Raw genomic sequence first — 7,205 nt, 5'->3', positions numbered from 1 at the left:
AGAAGTTCAGACACAAAACTTTTACGAGTAAAAGAATAAAGTGCGGGTGAACTTGTGGTGCGCGCTGCTTGTGCCGAGTGCGTTCTCTTTCCCTTTTGCTGTAGAAACACACGGCACAAAGTGTCGATACTCCACCAGGTCGCGACCTCGAGCCGAGACTGTAGCGGGGGTACCACGCCAATCATCTCATCACCGTCCTCTATGGGGACCGTGCAGATACGCCGCCATTTTAACCCACGGATCTGTCGTTAGCATGTGGCCGTCAGCTCTCAGGGAGGTTCGTCTGCGGTGGAAAACATCAGTCGGCCGCCAGCGTCTGACAGAGCTCATTACTCACGTTACCGGCTGACGATGGCAAGGAGCCTCGGCATCGGCTCAAGACATCCAGCCTTGCCTGTTATTTGGGCCCTTCAAGTGCCGGAGCAGAACACACACAGACAGGGCTAAACACATCCAGCATAGCCACCAGGAATGTGTTTTTGCCTTATTTCTGTTGACGTGTAAGAGCAGCGAGGGAGAAGCATCTGTCTTCGTTTTCCTTGAAACTCTATATATGCAGAACAAGCCTTAATGCTGTCATTACACGTACTGTCTTATTGCTGGAAATCAAATCCATGGTCATGGAATTGGTAATAGATATGGCTGACAATTGTGTGTGTGTGTGTCGAAGGGCCAGGGGCAAAAATGGGAGGGGGCACCTCTTATGCTCACATGGCCAGCGTTACATTTAGGGTGAGGGTTCATTCCCACCGGACGGGCACCTGTCTGGGGCACTTGGGCTGACCGGGGACACTTTTGAGGCATTTGGGTTGACCAGTGGGGCACTTGGGTCATCACTTTGGCCAATCATAGGGGCACATGGGCCGATGAGATGGGCACTATACGGCCAATCATGGGGGCTTTTGGGACAGTCATAATGGCATGTGGGCCGACCAGAGAGGTTCACAGGGCGAACACGGGGGCACTCAAGCGGACCAAAGGGGACTGCATAGGGCCACCTGGACAAATTAGATGAGCAGGATTTGAGTGGGCAAACTAGGTTGGACTAGAGGGGCACTTGAGGGGCAGATTATCACAAGAATTGATCTCCAGGAAATTAACAAAATCAACAACATCGATACAATATCAATCACAGGAAGAACGACTTGCAACGGAGATTATAGCATCCTCCGTGAGTCAAATGTGTGATATTCTTTATGAGGGCAAGGAGAACAAAAACACATGGATCCACTTTGATTTTGTAAATCGAGGATCTGTTGGCTTAGCGGTGTCCAAGGTATTGACGAGTACACACACGAAACACACGCCCACGCACACCCACACACACACACACACTCTGAACCCATAATCAGATCTGAATTCTATTTGTGCCATAAAACATTTATGATTGCACACACAAACATTTCTTATCCAGTATGAGAAAAGTGTAGGTGTGTGTGTGTGTGTGTGTGTGTGTGTGTGTGTGTGTGTGTGTGTGTGTGTGTGTGTGTGTGTGTGTGTGTGTGTGTGTGTGTGTGTGTGTGTGTGTGTGTGTGCGTGTGTTGGGGTGGGGCTTCCAAATTAGACTATAATTCAAAACAAATCCACATATTAGTGTTTTGGGCTCCAATGAGGTTAAGTCACTATTTGCCACCTCCACTCCGTCACTCAGGGTGAGGAATCGTGTGAGACAGAGACATGTGAGTTGCTTCTCTGCGCCTTGGCTGCTCCTCTGTCATGGGAGAAAAAAGCCAGCATCACACCTCATCCGTCCGACTGCTGGACAACTGCCCCACACACACACACACACACACACACACACACACACACACATCTACTCGCTTAGCAATAGGAGTGCACCCTCACACGGAGCTGGCCCATGCCTCGTCGGAGTCCTAACAAGGATCTGAAATGCCAGCCCTCCCAAATTTGCAACTGTGCACAAACTGACAGTATGCCAGTGTCAATCTTATGGAAAGTGCAAACAAACAAAAAAAAATACAAGAAATGATGTCCCCGATGTTGTTGTGGCACCGGTTCCTAAAATGTGGCTGCTCAAAATGTTGTACAAAATGTTTTATAGTATACACTGAATTTGTTGAGTTATAATCACCAATGTTTTTTGTAGTGCTCCCAAATTACACACAACCGTCATAGCAAGCCCAGTTTTGTCATTTGTTATAATCCTAATCATTTTTTATAGCACACCACATCCCAAAATTTAGACTCCACAAAATTCCACAAAACAGTCATAGCACATTTCAAATTTGTTATTTGTTATAGCTCTATAAATCTGTTTCAGCACTTCCAAGATTTGGTATAGCAAGCCCAAATTAGTTCTAGTACACCTTGAACTTGTTATTTATTCAATTCAATTGTTCTAAAATGTGTTATAAAGATGGGTTGTTCCCAGAATATGGAAGAACACAATCCAAAAAAGAGATATCACAAACTGGCGTTGGAAAAACAAGAAAAGGAACCGAAAGCGAGCGCTCACATTTTCAATTTCTTCGGGGTCCCGGGTGGCTGGGGGGCCCTAAGCAGCGGCTTTCTACTTTTATGCCTCAGGCCAACTCTGCTGTCAAATAAGTGCATGCATTGCAGTTCCTCCATGTACATTCACACACTAACTTGTACAACCCATGACGGGTGCACTTGAAGTGCACGAGTTGTCTGTGTGTGTGTGCGCGTGTGCGTGTGTGTGTGTGTGTGTGTGTGTGTGTGTGTGTGTGTGTGTGTGTGTGTGTGTGTGTGTGTGTGTGTGTGTGTGTGTCTGTGCACTGCGTGTTAGCTGGAACAAAAACCCAGCAGAGCGGTAATACATCACACTGTTGGGAGTTTTTTCCTCCCCACATCTCGTCTGTGGTGGAGGATCCTCCACTCTCTGATGTCAAACCCCCGGCGCGGTGCAACATCATGAAGAACCTACAATGTCTGGCAACCTCGCAAAGCGCAGAAATGCCCCCTTAATTTTTACCAAACAAAAGCTTTGAGCTGTCAAAAAGCACCCATCTGTAGCCTGAGAGAGAGGCTTCATTGTTCTCCTTCCCTCCACCTCTCCTCCACGACCCCATCTTCCTGTTGTGCTGGCTTGGCGGCGAGAAGGGGATTTTTATTTTGGTTTCTCTGCTGGAGGTCAAAGTTCCCTGGGATGTGGAATCGGAGGAGATGTTGCCATGTTTCCCCTCCCTCATTTTTCAATCCTTCCCAGCGGCCCCTATGGGAAAGCAAGGAGCACATTTCATCTTCGATGAGAAACGGCAGAGAGCCGCGCTGTTGAGGCAACGCAGATTTTAGTGATCACACGGCATGCGGAGGTCTGTGCAAGCACGCAATCCCACGCACGATGCCTACGCAAGCATGCGAGCGAGCACATGTGTTGCACAAAAACACTCACACAATTAGATATTGCTCAATGCTTATTATTTATTTATTTGTTTACAGCCTGGGTGTTATTAGTGTAATTGTAGTCGTCATTTCTCTCCATTATAGAAGAATTTACACATCAGCTTCAGAGTAAATAAACAAGGCTGTGAGGATGCGTCAGCGAGTTGGAGTCCATGGTGCAATGTGAAAAATTTCAACACTGATCCAAAGCATTTATCTGCAGCGTTACTGTTCAGTATCGTCGCTGACTGCGTTTCTGAACTGTGGTAGGTACGGTAGGCGGTGTTTTTGGGTCGTACTCTCAGGTGGTCCACCTTCATTTGAACTTTTAAGTAGTGGTTCATCTAGTTGTGTTAAAGTTCACCTTTGATCATGTGGCGATCCACCGTGGACGTTGTAAAAGTGTGTTGTTGTGTCGCTGTGTCTCTGCTGCTGTGTAAAATGCTCTCATGTCCGATAAGAATAATGGCCAAAACTTCCAAAAAAGGCCCAGCTTTTACATTAACACCAATTTTTCCTAAAGTCTTTGGGTGTGTGAGATGGAGCCCTTTAGGGGCCCAGGCCAATTACATCATTATCTTAACCAAGTTGACTGAGGAGAATCCTTAAGACCTTTTTGTCCAAACACAATCAGACGAACATTTTTCTTCCCTCCGTCCACCTCTGTTTTTGCACTCCTTCCTTGAGACTCACAGCGGAGACATTTTGATGACACACCTCCATGCGATGCCAGGTAAGCATCTGACACGGTGATGAGTGGGCTGCAGATGTGTCCACCGGCAGCGGCAGCAGCAGCGGCAACCGCAGCATTCCCATGTTTCTGGCCGATGGACAGACAGCAGAGATGACTCTCCCCTGTTGCGCAGCAGAATGATGAGTCATTAAGTGTTTTTAGTAGGCCTTTCAGATGTCTGCTTCCCTCCCCGCCCTCCCGCCTGCCCGATTCAGCCTGGCTGTTCATTGCAAATTAGGGGGGTTTAATATTTTCCGTGCACTGTGTCCAGGACATTTACAGTTGGCGTCAGGGTACGCTGTTGGTCTGAGTGGAGGCACTTTGAAGTGTTTGCGGTTTCGCCACATCTGCAGGCAAGATGTGCGTACGGGGCTGGGGGTTTGGGGAAAAGAGGGAGGAGGCGGTTCAGGGGAGGAGGAGGAGGAGAGTTTCTGTCGGTGCTCCTAATGTCATGTGACAATGAACAACATCCCTTAACTCTTTCCCAGGATCGCTCGATCGATCGGAGCAGTCCGTGGAGGGGAAGCCGTTCATTTCTCATTTCTCATTGGGAAATGTTGTGTGCAGCGTGCGTGCTTTCTGCTGAGAACCAAATGTGGCAGGCTACACGTGTTGGTGTACACACACAAACAGCGATCCTGTCCATAATAGGAGGAGGACCATGAGGCTGCACTGAAAGAGGGACTTTCCCAACATGTGCTTTTTTATGTTGTCAGGGAGGTGTCTCTGCTGCAGTGCTGATAAATGCCCCACATTACTCCAGCATTTAGGCTCCAAACAAGAACACTGCCTGAGTTGATTAAATGCTTGTTTGTACCACTTTGCAGAATCATTATTTTTAGTTTGTTTTGCACTTTCTAAATATAGGCGAAAAAACTATAAAAAAGAGAGGCCAAACATGAACATCATGGCTTTAAAACTCCAACCGCAGGGCAGGGGTGAAGCCAGGGTGGTGCCGCGGTGCCCCGTGAAACCGTAGCGCCGTACCCGTTAAACATCTCGTCAGACGTCGGTTGTCTCAGTCTGCTCCTCTTCTTCAAGGCCAGAGCTTCACCCTGCAAGCCACCGAAGCAAAGTGCAGCCTCTATACAAAATTAAGCCCCCACCACAGGGACATCGATTTAATCATCAGTTTATGGAGCTGGATTTCGCTGAGCCCATAGTTGCCTTGCCCACAAGTATTTTCACATTTCATTAGCTCATGGGTTCTGCCAGGGTGGTGGCGAAGGCAGAGGCAGGCGGCGGGGGAGCTGGTGTCGATCCCAGCGTTGGAATTTTGACTCCTTTATTTTCCACACTTTTATTCCCGCCATATTCCTCTCCCTCCCACGCTCCCAGACGCTAGTGCTGCCATTTGCAACCATCATTAAAGACATATTTCACAGCTTAGTTCATAAAATCACCCAACTAGCTTTAAATTAGTAGGATTGCTCTCCACCCCCCCCCCCCCCGTTCCCTCTCGGCTCCCCCTGCAAACACCAGAGAGAAAGATGGGCTTGCAGTGGATTTCTCAAAGTTTTTGCCATCGAGCTGTGAGCTGCCATCTCAGGTCAGGATCACTCACATCAGGTTCAGGTTTAAGTCCTGGCTCCTGTACACATGGAAGTTTATTTCCTCACACCATAAATACTGTAATGATTGAGACTGAAAGTGTGACAGAGTCTCACTCTGCACAGATACCGGCCCACTGGACAGGCTTTCACTAACCTACTCTATGCCACACAATAAATCCACATGTATGTCTTTTGCACTTTGCGTAATTTTTAGGGAATATGTTAAGGTGACTATCAGAAAAAAGGCTGACGACAGGTGTTTTTCTGCATGTCATTGAATCTTGATTAAATTTGCATAGAGAATAATAAAATTAATATTGATCCAGTCCACATCTACAGGTCAGTCTGTTCAGAAGTGCAGCTTATTCACAGTTAGCTGGATCCTGACCCCCAAACACGGAGTCAAGTCAGGTATGTTAGGTGGAAGATCGGCCAAATTTCCCAATGTCCCACAGTAAACCAATGTTTTCCTGTATAACAATACACCCACCAAGCACTTTATTAGGAACACCTGTACACCTGCTTAATTATCCAATCAGCCAATCATGTGGAAGTAGTAAATGAAATCCCGCAGATACAGGTCAGGAGCTTCAGCTAATGGTCAACTCAAACATCAGAAGGTGGAGAGAGAATGTGGTCTCAGTGACTTTGACCGTGACTCGATTGTCGCTGCCAGACAAGCTGGTTTGAGTCTTTCTGAACCCGCTGATCTCCTGGGACTTTCACAGACACCTGTCTCTGGAGTTTGTCCTCGGAATGGAGCCAGAAACAAAAAAACATCCAGCCAGCGGCAGGTCTGAGGACGGAACAACTTTACAACTGTGACGAGCAGAACAGCAGCTCAGGATGAACAACGCGTCCAACCTTCTGGTGGAGGGACAACGACAGCCGGAGACCACGTCTGGTTGAACTCCTGTCAGCCAGGATCAGAAATCTGAGGCTGCGGTGGACTCAGGCTCAACAAAGCTGGACAGTTGAAGACTGGAAAAACCCAACCTGGTCTGATTGATCTGGATTTTTTGCTGAGGCAACAGATTGTAGGGTCTGAATCTGGAGTCAACAGCCTGAATCCATGGACCAAACCTGCCTCGTCTCAACAGTCCAGGCTGCAGGTGGTAGTGTAACAGTGTGGAAAATGTTGTCTTGACTCACTTTGGGCCCCTGAATACCAACCAATCATGGTTTGAACGCCACAGCCTGTCTGAGTATGGTTGCTGACCATGCGCTTCCCCTCATGGCCACAGTTTAACACCTTCTAATGGCTTCTTCCAGCAGGATAATGATCAGTGTCACAAAGCAAAAGTTGTCTCAGACTGGTTTCATGAACGTGACAATGAGTTCATTGTACTCCAGTGGCCTCCCCAGTCATAAGATCTGGATCCAGTAGAATGACTTTGGGAGTTGGTAGAACAGGAGATTGGCAGCATGAATGTGCAGCTGACAAATCTTTAGAAATTATATGATGCAGTCACGTCAACATGGACCAGAAGAGGCTGTTTTGAGAGCAAAGGGAGGCCCTACTCAGTTTAAGTACTGTGTTCCTGATAAGGTGC

The sequence above is a fragment of the Xiphias gladius genome, chromosome 6 (genome assembly GCF_016859285.1).
Source record: "Xiphias gladius isolate SHS-SW01 ecotype Sanya breed wild chromosome 6, ASM1685928v1, whole genome shotgun sequence".
Classification (NCBI taxonomy): domain Eukaryota; kingdom Metazoa; phylum Chordata; class Actinopteri; order Istiophoriformes; family Xiphiidae; genus Xiphias; species Xiphias gladius.
The sequence above is the reverse complement of the archived record's forward strand: the minus strand, read 5'-3'. Positions refer to the sequence as shown.